Source organism: Perognathus longimembris, chromosome 8 (genome assembly GCF_023159225.1).
Source record: "Perognathus longimembris pacificus isolate PPM17 chromosome 8, ASM2315922v1, whole genome shotgun sequence".
NCBI classification, from domain to species: Eukaryota; Metazoa; Chordata; class Mammalia; order Rodentia; family Heteromyidae; genus Perognathus; species Perognathus longimembris.
Window position 1 is genome coordinate 36140807 of NC_063168.1, and position 23572 is coordinate 36164378.

The window sequence follows — 23572 nt, forward strand, 5'->3', positions numbered from 1 at the left end:
TCGATGCGGAAAAAGTGTTTGATAAAATCCAGCACTCATTTATGCTAAAAGCCCTGGAAAAACTGGAATTCCAGGGAACATTCCTGAATATAATCAAGGCAGTTTATGACAAACCAACAGCAAGTATAACTCTAAATGGTGAAAAACTAAAGCCATTCCCTTTAAAATCAGGAACAAGGCAGGGATGTCCACTCTCTCCCCTGCTCTTCAACATAGTACTAGAATTCCTAGCCAAAGCAATTAGGTAAGAAGAAAATATAGAGGGGATCCAAATAGGAAAAGATGAAGTTAAACTTTCTCTCTTCGCAGATGACATGATCCTATACCTAAAGAACCCCATAGACTCTACCCCCAAGCTACTAGAGCTGATCCAAAACTTTGGCAAAGTTGCAGGATAAAAAATAAACCCTCAAAAATCAACGGCCTTTCTCTATGCTAAAGACCCAAAGACCGAGGCTGAAATCAGGAAAGTAACTCCTTTTGCAATAGCCTCAAAAAATATAAAATACCTAGGAATAACCTTAACAAAAGAAGTGGAAAACCTCTATGATGAGAACTTTAAAAACACAAAAAACGAAATTAAGGCAGAACTAATGAAATGGAAAAACCTCCCATGCTCGGATTGGGAGGATTAATATAATCAAAATGGCAATATTGCCAAAGGCTATCTACAAATTCAATGCAATACCCATTACTATCCCAACACCATTTTTTTTTTTTTTTTTTTTTTTTGGCCAGTCCTGGGCCTTGGACTCAGGGCCTGAGCACTGTCCCTGGCTACTTCCCGCTCAAGGCTAGCACTCTGCCACTTGAGCCACAGCGCCGCTTCTGGCCGTTTTCTGTATATGTGGTGCTGGGGAATCGAACCTAGGGCCTCGTGTATCCGAGGCAGGCACTCTTGCCACTAGGCTATATCCCCAGCCCCCAACACCATTTTTTAATGAAATAGAGGAAGCAATCCAGAAATTCATATGGAATAAAAAAAGACCCAGAATAGCAAAAACAATCCTAAGGAGAAAGAACAGTGCTGGAGGAATCACAATACCCAACTTCAAGCTGTATTATAAAGCTATAGTAATAAAAACAGCTTGGTATTGGCACTGGAACAGGCCTGAAGACCAATGGAACAGAATTGAAGATCCAGAAACGAACTCACAGAACTACACCTACTTAATCTTTGATAAAGGAGCTAAAACAATAGTTTAGAAGAAAGATAGCCTCTTTAACAAATGGTGCCGGCAAAACTGGTTCAACACATGCAACAAACTATAACTAGATCCTTATATATCACCCTGCACCAAAATCAATTCCAAATGGATCAAAGACCTCAAAATCAAATCAGACACTCTGAGAACACTAAAGTAAGGAATAGGAGAAACACTTGGGCTCATTGGCACAGGACAGAACTTCCTTAACAAAGACCCAGAAATGCTACAAATCAAAGTAAGGTTGGACAAATAAGACTGCATCAAACTGCAGAGCTTCTGCAGGGCAAAGGACATAGCACGCAAGATAAATAGGAAGCCCACAGATTGGGAGAACATCTTTTCCAGCCATTCAATGGACAAAGGCCACATATCTAAAATATATGCAGAACTAAAAAAAAACTACCTTCATCCAAAACAAAACTGCAAAGAACCAATAGCCCCCTCATCAAGTGGGCTAAAGACTTAAAAATAGACTTCTTTGATGAGGAAATGAGAATGGCAGAGAGACATATGCAAAAGTGCTCTACATCACTGGCCATAAAAGAAATGCAAATCAAAACAACATTGAGATCCCATCTCACCCCAGTAAGAATGTCCTATATCAAGAAAACTAACAATAACAATTGTTGGAGGGGATGTGGCCAAAAGGGAACCCTACTTCATTGTTGGTGGGAATGTAAACTGGTTCAGCCACTCTGGCAAGCAGTATGGAGATTCCTCAGAAGGCTAAATATAGAACTCCCCTATGACCCAGCAGCCCCACTTTTGAGTATCTATCCAAAAGAACACAAACAAAATCACAGTAAAGCCACCAGCACAACAATGTTCATCGCAGTGCAATTTGTGATTGCTAGAATCTAGAACCAACCCAGATGCCCCTCAGTAGATGAATGGATCAGGAAAATGTGGTACATATACACAATGGAATTTTATGCCTCTATCAGAAAGAATGGCATTGCCCCATTCGTAAGGAAATTGAAGGACTTGGAAAAACTTATAATAAGTGAAGTGAGCCAGACCCAAAGAAACATGGTCTCCCTTATAGGGAACAATTAGCACAGGTTTAGGCAAGTCACAGCAGAGGATCACAAGAGCCCAAAAGCTATACCCTTATGAACACATAAGATGATGCTAAGTGAAATGAACTCCATGTTATGGAAACGATTGTTATATCACAGTTGTAACTACTTTCAACATGCTTTGTGGGACTGTAGCTTCTATTACTGATGATCTTCTTGAATCCCCTTCCTGTGGTTGTACCTACACTATCTCTGTATCTTATCTGAGTATATTGGAAACCGTGTATACTGGTGTTAAAACTAGGAAATTGAAAGGGAATACCAAATTTAACACAGGTTAAAAAAAAGACAAACAGCTACAAAAGCAATATTTGCAAAACTGTTTGGTGTAAATGGACTGAACAACAACTCATGGGGAGGGGAAGGGAAAGGGGGAGGGGGGAGGGGCATTGAGGGACCAGGTAACAAACAGTACAAGAAATGTATCCAATGCCTAACGTATGAAACTGTAACCTCCTTGTAATTCAGTTTGATATTAATAATAATGAAAAAAAGAATATCCTCCTTTATTCCCACTTGTGTGAATGTTTGGACTGCTATTTTATTATATTGTTTATGATTCTCTTTTCTTTTCTATTTTATTCTTTTGTGCATTCCCTTCTTTCTTTTTGATTTATGTACCCTTTGTCTTGTATATAAGTTTATCTGATTTGGGGAGGGAAAGAGGAGGCACAGAAATGGAGGGACAAAAGGTGAACCAATTCAGTGGTGAAACCCACTAGACATTATGTTGGGAATTAACTACACAACCCTGGGGGAAGGGAAGTTGGGAGGGGAAAAACTGGGAGAGAATGAAAGAAGTGGTAACACTGTTCAAAAGGAAATGTACTCACTACTTGAGTCATGCAATTGTATGTAACACCTCTGTACATCACATTTACATGAAATTTTAAAAAGAAAATAAAAGCTATTGACATTGATAGGAGTAAATAATGGAGCAACCACTGGATTTTTGACAATGCAAAGACAAGGGAGCACTTTAAGGAACACACCTTCAAGTTTACACATTTTATAATTTCTGTCCCTCCAGGGCAAGCTCAATAAATGTTTGCCTATGGATGAATGAAAGATTGAATGAATGAATAAAAGCCCTTCTCTAAAGGAGACTAGATCATTCAACTTTTTGGAGGAAAAAAAATTTAGTCTATAAACACAGGATAAGACAAGGCACGTTCTTATTACTGAACAGCTATTTTTCACTCTCTTAGCAAAGTTCCTACTCTAAATAAACAACATAGTATCTGGGCACTGTTCATATTAGAGTGAACGGAAATGTTCCAAGTCAAAGAGAACATGAATATTTGGGAGAAGAAAACAGATCAAATTATGCTGAATCTAACTTATAGATTTAGCCTGATGTGTTGGATTAAGTATGCCCCATTAGGCAATTATATGGGACCAGAACACATCTTCTGTTCTAGGTTTGTTCTCATAATAAACTCCAGTTTCACTCTCTCTTGCACTGTTTCTCTAAGATTTACCATTTGGGAATAACAAACACTAAATAGAACAAGCATGTCTGCAGAGTTAGAGCTCAACCAGCAGCTTACATTTTCATGGTTCTATCCTAATGCCTACACTTTCCCACCCTGCATCTTTATTTCTTTCCTACAGTAGTTATAGCATCTGTCTAGCTCTTACCTAATCTTATATTTTTAGAAGCACAGAGTAAAGGTGGGAATAGCAGCAGTCCATAAATTTGGCTAGAAATGTGTTTTTCCTTATGTTGCCTCTTTAGAAACAATGAAAAAAGAGTATTATAAGCCTACTACAAAGCCCACATAGATAATGGGAAGTATGTCTCAACCTTCTGTTTGTTTAGGGTTACAGTGGGTTGGAAACAAAACAAAAGGGGGTGTTCTACTTGGAGGTATGTGTGATAAAACTCACAAGAGAAATATGAATTTTGGCCATCAAAGGACAATACTATTACATGAATGTTTCTTCAAAAAATTAGTAGCTTGGGTCACACTAATCTCGGCGTCTTTTTTTTATTGTTGCTTCTTTGTTTTGTTTTTATCAGTCCTGGGGCTTGAACTCCAGGCCTGGGCACTGTCTCAGTTCTTCAGATGAATACTAGCACTCTACCACTTGAGCCACAGAGACATTTCTGTTTTTCTGGTGATTAATTGGAGATATGAGCCTCACAGATTTTCCTGCCCCGGCTGGCTTTGAACTGCAGTCCTCAGATCTCAATCTCCTGAATATCTAGGATTACAGCCATGAGCCACTAGAGCCCAGCATTATCTCAGAGTTTTAATGCCACACAACAGATAGAAAACCTTCCCCTCCCTGGCAAGTTGTGCTTAATGATTTGTTCCTTGGGAGCCAGCTGTAATATTTGCTAAATAACAATCAATTGTTCCGCTCTCGGCCCAGTGAACTGTCCATGATCCCTGCTGCTACTCTGGAGACAAATGATCTATTTTTAAGTAGCATATTAATATTAAAAAAAAGACTTCAGGGTGGGAATATGGCCTAGTGGCAAGAGTGCTTGCCTCACATACATGAAGCGCTGGGTTCGATTCCTCAGCACCAAATATATAGAAAAAAGCCAGAAGTGGTGCTGTGGCTCAAGTTGCAGAGTGCTAGCCTTGAGCAAAAAGAAGCCAGGGACAGTGCTCAGGCTCTGAGTCCAAGCCTCAGGACTGGCAAAAAAAAAAAAAAAATTAATAAAAGATTTCAGTGAACAGATCCAGGGCAAAGCCATTTATGTCTTCACAGAATTTTCAGTTCTGAATAAAACTTATGCTACTTTCTCATGTGAGTCAAGAGGTTCTAGTTTCTTAAAACACAGACTCAGATTATATGACTGGAGACTATGTGGTAATATTGAATGGTGATCATATTCCCAAAACACAAACAGACATCTCACAGTGGGCATGCAATGTATGATGCAATATGCCCACTGGAAAAAATATGTCCTCTGATTAGGTAGTGGTGCTTTGGTTCATAAACATGTCATCATAAATATGTCATCATATCTCTTGTTTCTTGAATTTTACTGTTCATTGAAACATCTAAGATCTGCAAGTATGCCTCAATCTCCACCCCCACCTTCAGCTTTCCTTCCAACCTCCTCCATGTTCTTTTCTTTCTTGACTATCATCATATGAGTTTCTATATTCACCTATCATTTCTAAATAGAAATTTCTAATTTTAACTCTTCAAATATAAACTCAACATCTGATTTGGCATTTTGATGGTAACTAGGAGTCCCTAGAGAGTAGTGTAAATCTTAAAATTCATTTATATCACATACATATGGTCAATTATAAAGTGCTTTATTAATGACTTTTAAGTACAATGTATTTTCAGGCAACAAAAAATTTTGAAGAATAATGAAAAAAATTCCCAGATACCCATACCTCTTAACCAAATTTATTTCTGTATTTTCTCTTATTTTCTCACACTCTCTATCCTTTAAACACTTGATAGTGTATTTCCCAAACAGAAGTACAGTCTGAATATCCATAGTAAATAATCAAAATCTAGAAATTACCATTTACAATCATTACTCTTAATGACATTATTCTTCCAAATTATTTTAGTTAGCTTTTTACTACAAAGGGAAGTTTTTTCTTTGTTTCTATAAATGTATATTATTTGAAACTTGAGAACTCTATCTTTATTTATTCTGATATTGAAATTATTTCAGAGTTGGCCAGTGGATTCCCCTCTACCTTAGGTGTTTTGCCTTTTCAACATGTTTTCATTTCTCTTTGAGTACATCCTAACATTTTTGTGTAGAAAGTCTAGCTGAATTTGTATGTTCATTCATACACACCTTTACACACATTCTATATAATGTTATAGGTTGAAACATACTAAAGTAAATTACAAATAATAAGAACCACCTTCTTGGTGCAACTAAGGCATGGGCCCTCACTGGTTTTCTAAGCCTTAGTAACTTCCAGACAGCCTTTCTCTTTTGGTTACTAGCACATCAACTTGCTTATAAGAAGCTCTTGTTTCCCTTCCTTGCTTCTTTATAAATCATTTAGTACTATTCACACCATAATCTCAGTTATTAGTAGGAGGATATTTGTCCTACTTTTATGTGAGGATACAACTAATTAGTTTTCAAAAGTGCTTTGTAAATGCTTTGCATGATTCAAAGAAATAGCCAATGAATCCTTTTAATGTAACAAATGAAGGGGTATGGAGAGGGGCTGGGAGCAATTGTGTCTGGTTTTCCATCATAAAACCAAATGAACATTTGCCTTACCATACTTATTTCCTGGTTTTTCAGATCATGAAATGGAAAAATTAGCTACTGTTTAAATATCATTGGCTAGTTAGTTGGATGATCTTAACTTCACCTTGTGGCTTTGTTCTACCTCCCTGCTATGCCCAATACACCACCAAGATTCTCAAGACCCACTGAGAGAGTCTATAGATCATAAAATGATGATTTAGGGCCTTTTGTCTTTCCACTCTTTCTATATTACTATGGGATTTTCCAGAAGCTACAAGAAGAATGATTATGATGACTGATAGAATGCATGTTCACATATTCCAAAATTTTCTACTTTGGTAGTTTTAAGGATAAAATATGTGAACTCACAGACATAAATTCAATCATTTCTCATTATTCCTATCAAGGTCTATCTGTCTTTGTTTATATTAACCTTCACATTTTTGAGCCTTATAAATGTAAAATTGTTTTGAACCACAAATCAATTTTCTTTGCATAATTTTTCTCCTTTCTCTACCCTCCTCTCCATTTTCTGATATGTACTGTGGTCTTGTAAAAGTACATATATATATATATTTACTTTTTCCCTTTATTGTCAAAGTGAATTACTGAGGGGTTACAGTTCCATATGTAAGGCAGTGAGAGCATTTCTTGTTCAACTTCTTACCTCCTCCCTCATTTCACCCCCTTTCCCCCTCCCCCTTTAATTCTCCCCCCCCCCCCACCATGAGTTGTACAGTTGTTTTACACCAAATGGTTTTTATAAACATTGCTTTTGGAATTGTCTTTTTATCTTTTGTCTCTCAATTTTGGTATTCCCTTTCCCTTTTCTATTTCTAATACACATGTATACAATATCCAGGGTACTAAGATGAGATACAGTGATAGCAGGGCTGAAACCCCAGAAAGAGCATATGAGACAAGACAAGAAAACAAAGGGGTACATTTCACATGGCATGTTGAAAATAATTATAACAATGATATACCACTTGTTTCCATAACATGGAGTTCATTTCACTTAGAAGGGCATAGTTATTGGGCTCTTGTGATCTTCTGCTGTGACTAGCATAAACATGTACTAATTATACCCTGTGAGGGAAACCATAGAGTCCTGTTTCTTTGGGTCTGGCTCACTTCACTTATTATAAGTTTTTCCAAGTCCTTCCATTTCCTTATGAATGGGGCAATGTTATTCTTTCTGAAAGAGGCAAAAAAATTCCATTGTGTATATGTACCACATTTTCCTCACCCATTCATCTACTGAGGGACATCTGGGTTGGTTCTATATTTTAGCAATGATAAATTGTGCTGCGATGAACATTGTTGTGCTGGTGGCTTTAATGTGGTCTTGCTTGTAATCTTTTAGTTAGATGCTCAAAAGTGGGGCTGCTGGGTCATATGGGAGCTCTATGTTTAGCCTTCTGAGAAACCTCCATACCGCTTTCCACAGTGGTTGAACAACTTTACATTCCTACCAACAATGAAGTGGGGTTCCCTTTTAGTCATATCCCCTCCAGCATTTGTTATTGTTAGTTTTCCTGATAATGGACATTCTTACTAGGGTGGGGTGGAATCTCAGTGTTGTTTTGATTTGCATTTCTTTTATGGCCAGTAATGTAGAGCACTTTTTTTGGCGTGTTGATCTGTCCAGGGGTGGCAGTGGAGCATTAATGTTCCCAATTATCAATGTGTTTGGTTCTATGTGTGTTTTTAGAGTTAGTAGTGTTTGTTTGATGAAGTTGGGTGCTCCTGTATTTGGCATGTAGATGTTTAGGATGGTTATATCCTCCTGCATATATAAATTTTTATGTCATTATGTTCTATGCCACTATATGTCCAAATGCTCCTTGAGATTCTTAATAAGTTTTAAGACTGTATAGTGGTCTTGAAATAAAAAAAGGAAACACAATATTCGGATTGTATTTTTCTTTGCTTTCCTTTGCTTTGCTTCCTTTTTTGGTACTATTGTAGTTTCAATTTGAGGCCTCTTGCTTACTAGTTGGCACTCCATAATTTGAGCCATGTACCACCTCTTCTTTTTAGTAGCTAGTTGGAGATGGAATCTAGCAAATTTTTCTGTTTGGCCTATCTTTGATCCACAATCTTCCAGATCATATCCTCCTCAATAGCTAGGATTATAGGGACAAGCAACAAGAGCCCAGTTTAGAATGACTTTTTAGCATGTAATTATTACATTTGTTTCAAACTATACATTTTCTTACCTTCACTTGTGAAATGGTCCTTCTACCCTGAGCTTAGAAGAAAAGTTGTTCTGGATTAAATATTTCATTTGAAGAAAATGATATAAGGGAAAGAATAATATCTAAGAACAGCATCAACAAGGTGAGGAGAAGGGCTAGTTAATTTAGTAACTAGTCTACTTGTAAATGTCTGCGAAGATGAGTGATGAACTTGTTTTCTCTTTATTTCTGCTGGTCTTCACTTTCATAAGCCTATGGCAGAGTTACATCTCTACCACCATGCCAAGAGAAGGGGCAATATAGTGCAGCTTAGTCTGCTTTATCTGTTTCAAGGGGAAAATGAGCTGTCTTTTATCCTGTTCTGTAATCAAAGAGTATGTATAAGGTAAGAAACTCTGCAGGTATTTCAGTAAAATGGTGGCATTCATAAAGTGGCATGATAAGATATTGGCAGTGAAATGGACAACTCCATGCAGTGTGAGTGGTGGATAATGAACAGAGGATAGATTTGCCTTCTACTAAACTTTCATGATATTGGGGGCAATATCCTCAAATGTTCTCATATTACTGCTATTCTTTTCTTTGGGAGGAAGAATGCCACTGAATGATTGTTACATTTGAGACAGTGAAGAACCAAACACGTTTTGATGAGTTAGGAATGAATGAATTGAGTAGATAAGATTATCCCCCCTCCTTCCTAGACTGAATTCATGTCTGGGGAAACGCATTTTTTTTTACTTTTCCATCTCCTTTCTTTTCTTTTCCCCCTCATTTCTCCCACCTCCTTTTTCCTCCTTTCCTGCTTCCTTCTTTCCTCCCATCCCTCCCTTTCTTTCTTCATTCCTTTTTCCTTCTCCTCTCCTTCCATCTCCTTGGCTCCTTTTATTCTTTCCCACCTTTCTTTTGCTTCCATTCTTCTTCCTTGGTACTTTCTCTAATTTTATATTAAGGGAAAATATACTTGGGCCCATATCATTGTCCACAGTACCAATTTTTACAAGGACTTTTTATATATGATAAAGACAAATATCTATAGTCTAGTTAGGCTCAGACTGAACACTACAGTTCCAATAGGCACACCACCTGTGTACAACCCCTGCTCCCCCACCAATTTTCTCAATAATCAACTAACATTGTGTGCTTGCTTGCTTGCTTCATTCCCAAACTTTCAACCAATAGAAAAGTTCTCCTTACTTGCTCATTTTCTATATGCATCCAGACTAGACTCTTAAGCTGGATGACAGTGACTCTTGCTTGTATTCCTAGCTCCTCAGGAGGCTGAGATCTAAGGATTTCCGTTCAAGCCAGCCATGGCAAGGAAGTCTGTGAGACTCTTATCTCCAATAAACTACTCATAAAAATCCAGAAGAGGTGCTGTGGCTTCAGAGGTAGAGTATATATATATAGTCTTGTGTGCAGGAACAGCTCTCAGGTTCTGAGTTCAAGCCCCAGGTACAGCAACAAAAAGAAAAATCCCAAATTGGACTCTTAGAGAAATGTCAGCTTTTACTGGAATCTGGTCAAGTCAGGTTTGGAAAGGTAATTTTATTTCTAATGAGTCTGACCCAGAGGTTCTGCTGACTTTCAAGGAAGACATTTTAGGGTTTGTGACTACTGATGTCCTGACTTGGTGCATGTTTATTTTCCTTTCTTTTCTTTAACATTACTCCAGTCCTATATAAACCAACACTAATCTTTTTCAAGTGCTCAAAAGTGCTATCTGAGCCTGGTAGGTCAAACTGTGGATGGTTCCAGTGATGGTGTAGATACAAGCTCATAAACATAGAACCCATAACTCCAGACTCCTAACTGAACACTGAGGAGGAAGTGAGTTTTCTTAAAGGTGTCCTGTATTCTCTATCACTGTTTCTCTGTGAAAGGGTAGACCCTGGAGTCAGAATGCTTATTGTTACCATCAAATACCAACTTATCCATAGTGCAAGATAAAAATTTGTACTTTCTCAATAAAGGGATCAGCAAATAAGAATATTACGTTTGTTAGTATTAAATCCTTAGCTTGGCAATAGGGGTAGGAATAATACAGGTTTTACAATTTGTGGATGCTTGGCAGGTATTAGAGACTCCCAAGTATTTCCCTTCTCCAGGCTCTCTTACAACTTGGGGGTGCCATATGCTAGACATTTGGCCTGTCATATATGAGGATAATTTTGAACAGAGGTAGCCAGTCTCTGGACAAGCTTTTCTTCTTTGTTATAAAGGTGTAATGAACAATGAGGTCTTATGAAGCTTCCTAGCTAGAAGCTTCTTAGCTACAAGTGAAATGGCCTTTTTGTGACCATGGACAAAATCAAGGAAATGCAGTGAAGTCAGACCTAAATTTATCAAGCCAAAGAAATAATGCTGGTCATCACTTAGCTCTGTGTGCCATGTTAGGCAAGAAAGGCTAAGGCAAATTCTGTGTACTCTGGTGAACTTTCAATTTCTCGGGTGTCATATGAGATAAAAGACATATTTTTGTGAAAGTATTTTGTGCATTTTTTTCCTTTTAGGTTTGGGTATCACATGCAGTGTGAAAAGACATTATTTGGGAAGAGTAGTAGATTATAAAATATATATATATACATTATGTTTTAACATTCAGTAGTCCTATAGTTTAAAAGAAAGATTAAAAAATTGTAAAATCCCTAGGGACTTTACAATTTATTAGCTGATTCCTTCATGTACTTACTTCTGATACAGAACATTTCCAAAAATAAAGTAGACAATTGTTAAGCTATTAATTGAAACACTACAAGATATTGATGGCTAGTTCCAAAGTAATCTGAAAATAATGCTTAAGATCTGTTAGTACATACTTTGTTCTAATAACTATTTTAAGTATTTTACTTGAAGTAAGTACCTTGATTGTAGGACAACTCTGTGAATAAATATATTACCAAACACACTTCACTTATGGCAAAGTTGAGGTGCAATTGAGTTATAAGTGTTGACAGAATTCACAGATGGTAAGTAGCTGAGCCAAAATTGAATCCAGGCCCCCTGGCTTGGATCCACTACTCTCCTGGGAACTTCACAATGTCAGATACATGGTTCCTAACCCTGATCAGTTTCTTGCCTAGTTCTTTAACCTTGGCTGAAACCTTTACCCACCTGCTTCCTTAGCTTTAAAATGACAATGATAGTTACTCAATAAGGCCTTTTAAAAGATTAAATCAATGACATATATAAAGGTCCTGGTGTAGTAACTATCACATAGTAGGTCATGATAAATTAATTAGCATTGGTCTGGCACTGTATGAGTTACATTTGCATCACGATAACAAAATACTTGTGAGAATAACTTGAAGAAGAAAGGATTTGTTTTGGCTTGTAGTTGCAGAGGGGTCAATTCATCCAGAGTAGAGAAATTCAGATCATGGCAGCCAAAAAGAGAAAAAAGAAGCCAGTAGTGACCAAGTAGAACTTTTTCAAAAGAATGCCCTTGGACTTACATACCACTAGGCACTCTTTCCTCCAAATTCAAGAACCTACTATATAATGCCTACAGGTGAAGGCTAAGCATTCAAAAAATGGGCTTGTGCGAACATCCCATAGTCATTCAAACCACAACAGGAGGTTTGCCCTGGCATTCCAGTAACACAAGGAGGTGATATGATGCCCCTCTCAATATTCCATAGATCTTGAAACACAGTTGGGCTCTGAAAAGTCTCCGATGCTTTTAGAAAAATTATGTCTACACCACTAATTCAAACTGGGCAAGATGAAAGTCATGCTAACTCTCTCAGGAGATGATGTTTTCAGGAGAAAAGAAATTAATGTTTATCTTGGTGAGAGTAATTGTTAGGAAAACTGGTAAGAAAATTAGTCACAGTTCCTACTGGTGGAGGGATTTAATAGAATGAGAGTCATGATTCATTTATTTCACAAACACTTATCGAGCACTCACCAAGTACCATATTTATTTTAGGTGCTAGTTCACTCACTTCTTTCCTCCTCATCACTCCCTGCTCCCCCCACATAGTTAATTAAAGTGTTGGTTTATCAAGTCTGTATAAAGAAGAATTCTATCACAAAGAGAGGCATCATGGTTCACCTACAGCAGGTAATGATAAGGTGAGCAAATGGGTAAAATAATAAACTTCATTAATTTGCTTCTTTCAATTAGACATCTGTTTGCCCCCATAAAGGTGAAGAGAGACAAAACAGAGAAAGGAATAACTAACTCTCTGAACATAGACCTGAGATGCTAGCCAAAGGACAACTGGAGACAAATCACAATGTTATACGACTCAGGATATCTACAGGGCATCCAAAACTTCACTCTAGGGAATGAGCTTCAAATGAGAAGGAGCAAATGACCTGTCTCATAATATCACTATGGCTGTCAACCAGAATAGTTAGTTCCAAGGATTCTCTGATGCTAATCCACTAGGAAAAGAGGTTTCCCTGGACCACCACTAGAAGATATCCTTTTGTTAAAGTGCATCTTGTGGAACCATCCTTTCTCTAACAGAGCAGTAGAAGCAGTGTTGGGAGCTGGGCAAATGGTTCTCATTTGAATTCAATCAATTCATGTTTCTCCTTTCTACCTTCCTGTGGCTAATGGGAAGGGGCCCAGTCAGCACTCAGTCCTCACTTGGGGGAAGCTTCAATTATTTATATAGTAATCAAGCCTGAACAGAGAACAACTCTATTTAATAAATGAAGAGGAGCTAAAATGGGCTATGGAAGCAAGTCAATATCAATTGAGACATAAACTTTGGGTTTTCCATCTGCAAATTCAAAATAGGAAAAGATTCGGCATAATTAATTGGTATATATTTTTTCACCCCAGGTTTTCTTCCTTTCTATGTAAGGTTGCTTCTATGTCCTAGTCTTTTCCCTTGCTCAGAGAGGGGCTGTTTCATTTTTTTTTTATTAGTACTGGGGTCTGAACTCATGACTTTGTACTTTCTAGGTGGGTGTTTCACCACTTGAAATATGCTCATTCTTCCTTCACTATTTGTGCTTTAGTTTTCCAAAGAGTCTCAAATTTATATCTGAACTAGCCTGAAATGCATTCCTCCTATATATAATTCCCACAATGCTGGTAAGATAGGCACATTATATAATTCTTTGCTTTTTATTGGTTTAGATGTGATGTTATGATTTTTTTTTTGTCCACTTGTCCTGGAACCATCCTCCTCCTGTTTCCTATCATACAATTGATGATCTGTATAAGACCTCATGGCATAATAATTCTATCAAAATTAAATGTGTCATATTTGTTTTTTGTTTATTTGCACTTGGCTTATCCTGCTCCAGATGGTGCCCTACCAGCCTGTCCTACCTGTATGTAGTGAACTTAAGAGGACCTCAATGGCGATAGCCATTTCCCCTTTTAATTCACAAGTGGAAAATTCAAAAGTTAATTCTGAAACTTCTAAGAAATTGATAAAGAGATTATCAAGACAGTTTCCCCAATTCACATTTTTGTATTTTTTGGTTTCCAGTATATTTTGCTTATTTCTTTGTTCCTAGTTTCCACAACTACTTTATGTATTTTCTCTGTTCCAAAAAATTCACCTAGAACTTTGAAATATTAATATCTTCCATCAGAGTAATGTCATACAAAGAACACTTTCATACAATACTCTACTGCTTCCATAAAAGCCATTGCATGGGCTTCCTATCATCCATCCTCTCAGTCTCAGATTTTATTGACTTACTTACAAGCTATTCCAGAAATCATTTCTTCTTGCCTTTCCAAATCATCCCTACTATTTTCCTATTATTTTTTCCCATTTAGTCAGGCAAGCTCGTGGGGTCCACTTTCATTGAAATGCCTCTTTTTATGCTAATTTCTCACTCCAAAATATACTCTAAATATCAACACTTTACTTTTATTTCATGAAGTCATCACCTTCTATTAACATCCCACTTTGATTATTCCTTCAAATACCCATTAGTCACTGACTGTGTAGTTCAACAATTATCTAATTTTTTCATCTATGTAAGCCTTATTTTCTCAGTAACATGATAAATGCCTCAGAAGGCCATTGTATTGCCCTCTGCGCCTCATACAGGTTGAGTACATATTCTACTTGGTACAATAGTTTAATTGATGTACAGTGAAGTACCAAGCATAAATCATGAAATATAAAGAAAATGTGAAAACAAATCCTATCAGGATTTGTGAAAATTGTATAGATAAGCTCATGTAGATCAGACCTTCAGGTATTTTAACTACAATAGTCAATTTTCACCTAGTATTTTCCATCACATTTCACATAGCTATTTTTATAACCTATGGCATCCTTTTTCTTTCATAACACATAGGAACTCCCCATAGGATCACTAATGAACATTTAATTTAGTTATGTAAGCTCTGATAATTATCTTCAGAAACAATATATTCTTACAGTTTTAGAAATGCAAACAGGCAAATATAATGGAAATATTTTCATTGGGTGTTCAGAACCATTGAGTTGATTGGATAAAATATATGTATGCATATACACACATCTATTTTTATGCATACAAACATCCATTTATATACCCATGTGTGTGTGTGTGTGTGTGTGTGTGTGTGTGTGTGTGTAGGTATAGCCAGGTATAGTATTATATGTTCAATGAGCTATTAATATAGAAAAGAAACTAAGCCTCCATGAAGCATGCAGATTGGAATCTGACAGCTGCAAACATATATAGTTAAAATGATTCCAAGTTATTCAAAATGTCTTACTATAGAGAACTTGAAGTGACCTGTGTCAAAGGTGATGATATGAGGTGACAGGAAAAAGAAAACTGTATTATGTTGGTGGTAGAAAAAAATTCACTGAGTAGCTTTATTTTATTTTTTATTTTATTTTATTTATTTATTTATTTATTTATTTTGGCCAGTCCTGGGCCTTGGACTCAGGGCCTGAGCACTGTCCTTGACTTCTTTTTGCTCAAGGCTAGCACTCTGCCACCTGAGCCACAGCGCCACTTCTGGCCATTTTTTGTGTATGTGGTGCTGGGGAATTGAACCCAGGGCCTCATGTTTACGAGGCAAGCACTCTTGCCACTAGGCCATATCCCCAGCCCCACTGAGTAGCTTTAGAAATAGAATAATTTGAATTTCCATATTACAAACCCTTACAGGCAGGGAAGTTCAGGGATGGTGATGGCTGAACCAGAAAATCCCAGAGAGTCTCTTAACCTTCAGATGTTTCTCTGATCAGATAGCCACATTGGTGTACTTGCTTTATTAGCCCTGCATGAGATCCCGGGGCATGTATAGGTCACATCTTTAGATAAAAATGAAAACATTTGTTTTCTTTGTGAATGGATGAACAGTGAATTGAGGTTCAGATATTACATCTAATCTCTGATCCTAAACAATTTTGGTGTTTGTTTATGTTTGGTTAGTTGGTTAGTTAGCAGTGAATCAAGGAAAGATTAGGTTGACCTTTCATGAATGATATATTTGAACTTTTTTTCAAATCATATTTTCATTTAATGTATCATTTCTCTTTTCTCCATCCTGTCAGTGTGTCTTACAGCTTTCTCCTTAAATATATGTTTCATTTTACCCTCTACCAATAGATACAGTACTTAAATCTGATATACTTTATATACAATACTAGACTTAAAATTAGATGAGGGTTGGAACCATGAAACCTACTGAGGAGACCTTTCATTTGTTCTTATAGAAAATTACAATTGCTTTCCTAATGATTTAACATCTACAAAAGGTAGAGTAGGGTTACAGGGTATAAAGCAGAAATTAGTACTCCTGGGTAGAAACTAGATAGGTAAGCATAGACAAATGGTTATTAAATTCACCTCTACCTAGAGACATAGATTAGATGTAGAGAGATAAGAGAAAAAGAGGAAGGAGGGGTATAGAAAGGAGAGGAAAGGAAGAGGGAGGGGTAAAAGAAGAATAAGGGAAAAGTGGGAAGAAGGGGAAGAAGAGGAAGTGGAAAGGAGGAGGAGCTGGGAAGAAGGTGGAGAGAAGAGGAGAGCAGAGGAGATGGAGTCAGAAAGCAACTAACATACATCAAGTTTCTCCTGGCACTAACTGACACAGCATACTCCTGATATTGAAAGGAATACTTGACAAGTGGTCCAACTCATTCTAAAGATACCAAAAAGGTATTAATTTCCTGGGGTTAAATGTGATTTATGTAAAAGTCTATATGAAGATACTCAGTCTCACTGCTTAGGATTACATCTTGGTTGATCCACATCTAATATTAATACTAGTAAAAAGTTTTTTATGCCAACTCATTTACTCTAATTTTGTTTCTTTTTTTTAAAGTTTTTATTATAAAACTGATATACAGAGAGGTTACAGTTTCATACGTTAGGCATTGGATACATTTCTTGTACTGTTTGTTACCTTGTCCCTCATACCCCCCTCCCCCCTCCCCCTTACCCTTTCCCCCCCTGAGGTGTTCAGTTCACTTACACCAAACAGTTTTGCAAGTATTGCTTTTGTAGTTGTTTCTCTTTTTTTACCCTGTGTCTCTCAATTTAGTATTCCCTTTCCTAGTTCTAATTCCTAGTTCTAATACCAGTATACACGGTTTCCAATATACTCAGATAAGATTACAGAGATAGTGTAGATACAATCACAAGAAGGTGATACAAGAACATCATCAATAGTAGAAGCTACAGATACACATGGGATGTTGAAAGTAGTTACAACTGTGATATAACAATCATTTCCATAAAATGGAGTTCATTTCACTTAGCATCATCTTATGTGATCATAAGGGTATAGCTATTGGGCTCTTGTGATCCTCTGCTGTAATTTTGTTTCTTAAAAAATTTCCACAGGCAGTTTAGAAAATTTTCATCTTATGTAACTAATCTGCTTTGTCTCCATATAGTTATTTTTTTTTACATAAATCATAATTGACTATCACAAATTGATAGGGTTTTGTTTTCCTTTCTTTCTCTTTTTGTGTCATCAGAATGAGATGTACTGATTTTCTCATTTCTCAAGTACTTTTTTTTTAGTATCAGAAACACACTCCAACAGCCTTAAGATATGTTACCTGCATTTTTGCCCATCTGGAACCCTGCAAGATAAACTTGAGTTTTAGTGTTTCGAGTCTTTAAGGGGTTTCAGATGGCATCTCAGCACTTCTGTTATGATCTAGACACAACTATGGAAAGTACTCTGAGACACACTCCACAAACCTCCATGAAGGCTATAAGATTTGAAACATAAAGTTCAAAAAATTAGCTCCTAAAATGAATGAGATCAAGCTAGAGTCCAGAAATCTCCCCCTGAGTGGATGTCAAGCCTTTACTCAAGAATCGTCTAAGCCTTTTGTTGGTATGGGGGGAAAAATCTCAGGAATTTTTCTCCTTAGATTTAATGGCCCCAGATTTAAAATGTAAGTATTAGAAGCTGAACCCTCGAAGGTCTCCCTTCATTTCTTGACATCTTTATGACAATGTATGGTGCAGTACCTCACTTTACTGCAATTATGGAACAGACAGCACTGTAGGCAATGTAAGTTGCTCTTAAGTGCAGCAATCCATTCTGAAGAGATGTACAAACATAAACTCTCCATCGTGGCAGGCTTCTATGAAACCTGAGCATTATCTGTGAATTTCCTCTCTCTTCTTTTTAATCATTCTGTTAGCTCACCTCCAGAACCCAGTGGCCTAATTTACTAATTAATAACTATTATTACTTAGTGGAATTGAAAACTGAAATTACTGCCTGCCTTAAACATAATAAAAATTGGCAACCCATTCAGAGTTTTTGAGGAGCTGTTTCATTCATTGCACAGTCCTGGCAGCTGGGTAGATGCTGGCTGTATGACACTTGTATCCAGATATGATCGAAGAGAGGTTGGAGACTGTGTCTCAATCACAGTTAGACTAGAATATGAAGTAATATATAGTGTATCATATACCTATAGGGTTTTTATGAAAATATTCTTTCAGTTATTAATCACATCATTTAGAAATGTTCTAGAATCTTTTCCTTATAGGCACTTAGTCCTCCTGACCCCAACTTTACTTTATATCTCAGCAAAGTGATTTCTAAGTTGAATATATTCTTCAATTTCTCGTTGAAAATATTTTAAAGAAAAATGGACAATGCAAGTTTATTGACCCTTAATACAATCAAATTAGTAAATAGCCAAGTCAGATCTAAGAGACATCAAGCAGAAATCACTGTCATTAGCATATTTGTCCTCATAGTAGGATCCTCTCAGTTGGCCAAGTCAAGCTTGTACAGTGAGTCTTTCAAACCATCTCTTCTTCGCTATCAATCCCATACAAAGTGCTAATATTATCTATCATTATCTTCAGCTATATTCACTCTCAGTTTTCATTACAATATGTTTGCATATTAAAGTGCATTCGTTTATTCTGAAGCCTTGCATCTGCTATGGCAAGCAGAGCAGAGAAATTGCAGACATTTAAGCCCACCCTGCATCTCAAGGAATTTGCTTTTGGTAGGGAATCCAAGATGTGAAGCCATATGAAGAAGACTGAAAAAAATAAACATAAGATCCATAAGAGACTAATTTTTCGAGTACCTTGAAGAATTTTCAAAAGTTTTCAAGATAGGGAAGATTATCCGTACATCAAAAACATATCATTGCTTTCATACCATATAATCTAGTCTGATTCTCCTAAGATTGGTATTAGAGGCAGTTCCCTACCAGGGGGGCATGAGCCATCTGACAAAGCAGGCACAAAGGGCTCAAAGAAGGTACTTGAACGTGCAATGTACTTAGGCTAACCCCGGCAGGTTAGCAGATAATTAACAAAAATGGTAGTTAATGCTCACAGTAGTTTCAATTACCTGCTTCAGACGACTGAGCTAAAGAATCAGCTCTTCATGATGGAGCATTTGTTGTTTTCCTTTATATTTTTCTAGAGTTATTGTCTGGCCCATTTTGTAATTTTTGTTCATCAATCAAATATTGAGGTTGATAATTCCTCAGTGCTCTGGTAAATCATCTATAGGGGTACTAATTTGCCTTCTATTCTTAAATAAAGGATGAAAACACATCCACCTTGAATTGGCATCCTAAACTGAAGCCCTTTTGTGAAACTACTTAAAATTACTATATATGTATGTATATATGTATATATATATATATATGTAGATGATTTTGCACAGGAAAAAGAACAATGCCATTGAAAGAAGCCTTTAAAACTTCACTTATCAAAAAATTTCTTTTACAATGTGAAATATGCAACCCCTCATGAATAGTTCACAATTGGTTCATCTCTTTTAGCTAGATTTTATGTTTTCTCTTGGCTTTTCTAATTAAATAAACAGCAAACAAAGCAAGCAGAATACTAAGATAAATGTTCAATCTGAAATCTTTGGCCATACCACAGCACAAGTTGAATTTGAGTCTAAAACAATCATGTTGTTCTGAAGTATCACCAACACAATCATTGTTGACACACACAGCTTTTAGCTACTCCTTGTCTGCCAATCATAACATCACACAGTATTAACTATGAACTAAATTAAAATTACACTTATAGCTCAATCAGATCTACATACTATTCCAGAGTAAGTAAAAGTTTTTAAATGTGCTCCTGTGTTGTTAAATTAGGAAGAGGTGACAGACTGAATATAGTAAGCCAAAGAAATGATGACTTTCTTTTCTGAAATTAATCTTCATATTCTGCAAATGCTAACTGAAGGACATCATTGAAAACTAAACAATCAACTTGGCAGGTGAGGTACAAAATTTTAATAATAAAGATTAATCATATTATGGGTTATAAAACTATGTCCTACAGCCTGTTTTCTAAAAACAACAACAAAGAAAACCCCAAAATGAAACCACCACACCTATTTACATACTATGTAAAAGCCAAATAGCAAGTTGCAGAGTTTGACTATCAAGACAGATAGTATAATTTGCAAAGTTTAAATACTTATAACTTGCCCTACCACAGAAAAATGTACCCTTCCTATGGACAAATAATCTCTTGTTAGCAATATACCAAATCTAAAGTGCTCTGAAACTTATCTGGCAGCAAAAGTTTAACTCATCTAAAATTTTGGTAGCAATAGCACAAATTTACCTGCACTGATATCACTTTTTTTTTTTAATTCCACTGACCTGTCTTACATCCTCCTGAAGTTGTTACAATACACATAATACATTCAGGACACATCTGTCTCAACTTTAAAATACTCTTAGTTCTGAAAGAATATATATCCCAAGAGTTGGGGATTGCATTCCCAAGACCAAAGATGCTCTCAATTTGGGGATAATTGGAAATTTTGAAAAAATGATTCATCACTGAACATGTTTCAGTGTATCAAGTCAATTAATTGGGAGTGAGTCTGGGAGGGCTATGAGCCCTAAAGGAGTTTTAGAGCATCAACACAGGTAGATTTGAATGGTATTAATTTTGTGTTAAAACAGGTGGGCAAAGTGCACTCTGAAATAAAGAACAATATCACTAACATGTTTATTTTTTTTAATAGCCAGTCTCCCTTCCAGGTACTACTAACCAGGCCCAAATCTGCTTAGCTTCTGAGATCAGATGAAATTGAGTGCATTCAGGGTGATATAATTTGAACCACCCAGATAAAGATGCATCTCCATACTTAGCAACCAAAATAAATGAAGCCAAAGATTTTCTAGAAGCAACATCCAAACACTGATTGATATTTAAGGATATTGATATTATAAACTCTGGTGTTAATTTCCATTCACATATTGACTGTAAACTTTTCCTCCATCTTTAAGGTAAGCAGCAATAAGAGATTAATAGCTTTGCTTTTTAAATAAGAAAAAAAAGCTGGTAACATATTTGATTGCTAGTATGTACTTGGATACTTTTCCCACTATTATGTAAAAAAGAGATATTCTTACTTTCAAAAGTCCTGAAATACTTATTCTGAAATATTTTAAAGCTACACATTTCTAGGATTAATAATTTTACAATAATAAAAATAGAATTTCTACTCAAGGAACATTGAGGTGCTGGAAAAGAGTGGAAGGCCAGATTAAAGGGTCATACTTTGTAAAACCTTAAATTTTCTTGATAGGGATCGATAGACAAATCTAAATGCTGCTGCTATGGAGCAGTTAAAGAGTTAACTTTGGTTCTTGTGTTTGTATTCTGACTACCACAGAGGCAAAGAGTTTAGCTGACAGCAATGTGATGGTGTTTTATGACAGGCAAAAGAAATGGATTTGAGAATATAATACATGCAAACAGGTACACTAAGTATCAGAAACCAAAGGAGAGATTTTTGATACAGAATCTTCTTACTTCAGAAAGACTATTTCACAGCACCTGAAGAATGTTTCAAGAACCTTGGAGCAAACACTGGCATCAGAGAAGCTCAGAGGTACAACCTCAGTATTTTTAACTCACTGTAAAGTACAAAGTATTTTTTTTAAGAATCAGATCATCATCAACAGTCTCTTCAGAATGTTCTAGACAACTCAGTAGCCTACATTAAATTCAGATAGTTCTCTGTGTCTCTGAGTCTGATTATGTGTGAAACTAGGGAAGTGGGTCACTTAAGCAGTCATGTTGAGTTTGGCAAGTAAATCAAATGTTCTGAAACTTGGCACTACAGGCAGACATCGCACCATAGCATATGGCTTCTAGTTTGGTATTGTGTCCATAGTCATTCCATGACTTTTCTGATTTCAACCTAATAAGAAATACATGCGTAGCTTAAAATATGAAATCCCTGCTTCAAGGAGTACCACAAAGCCAAATCATTAAGTCATACAGAACTAACACAGGCCACCATATTTAAGGAGGTCACACTTATTTGCCTAATTCTCAGAGTTTGCATGACACACAGAATGAATTGGCAGACTACTTTGATGAAGTGTCTGGGTTTAGCATACTTTGAAATCTTAGAAGAAACTTTCATGCCAATGTCATTGCCTCAGTAGTTTATGGAGCAAGCCCTTGGCAGGAATTTTCCCTCAGACAACATTATGTAGAAAATATATCTTGTTGGATTTTCTTCCAATAATGTGTGCATATATATATATATATATATATATATATATATATATATATTAATGTCATAAAATGAGAACAAAACAAAATTCTCAATAACAAGGTTCAGGATGATCCAGTACAGAAATAGGCAAATGTTTTTTTTGTAAATGGACAGATAGTGATATTCTATATTTACAGGTCTTATTTTCTGGAGCTCCTAATCATCTTAGCCACTGTAACAGAAAAACAGAAATAGACAATACATTAAAGAATATCTGTAGTGGTAGCTTGTCAATCCCAGAGCCCACAGAGCACAGAATCCAATGAGATCTGTCAAAGGGTTCTCCTGAACTTTTTCCTCAATCATATATGCCTTCAAGGAATTACTAATTCAGAAACCTCAGGATTGGTACAATTATTATAGTAATATATGTGCTAGACAGGTACATAATTACAAATCTTCTGGGAGTTTCTAATTCTATCTGGAAGAAGCATCACTTTTCTGTCCTCCTACTCCTAAAATTATGAGGTCACTATCCAGCATTAAGCTCCAGAATTCAGTCAGGAAAAGGCACAATTTCTTGCAACTTCACTGAGCATTGGATGAGAAGAGAGTCTCATGAACTTTTATGCCCAGCTTGGCCTTGAACCATTATCCTCTATACTCAGCCTCCCTATATTCCTTACATTCTTTCTACATGTAATAAAATTTAAACTATGAAGAGATATTTTTATTGAATTAAAATGGTTTTTAAGATTACAACTTTGGGTGGAGTCAGAAGGGAGGGAAAGTGGCAGAAAAAACAAGGGAAGGGGGTAACAATGTTTGACAAGAAATGTACTTATCACCCTACTTATGTAACTGTAACCATTCTGTACATCACCTTTACAATGAAATTAAATTTTTAAAAGATATAAAATGTTTATAATGTCAGAAAAAAACCAAAGTCTAAAAGCAAACTAGAAGAGGAAGTATGA

General features: G+C 36.3%; 1 long non-coding RNA gene across 1 annotated transcript; it reads right to left on the reverse strand.

Annotated features, from left to right (window-relative positions):
• Positions 1–1214: 1214 nt before the first annotated feature.
• Positions 1215–17724, reverse strand: LOC125356892. The gene is made up of 3 exons (XR_007211979.1): positions 17714–17724; positions 16226–16231; positions 1215–1463 (listed from the first exon to the last, which is right to left on the reverse strand). It is a non-coding gene; the product is annotated as an uncharacterized LOC125356892 (long non-coding RNA).
• Positions 17725–23572: the final 5848 nt, after the last annotated feature.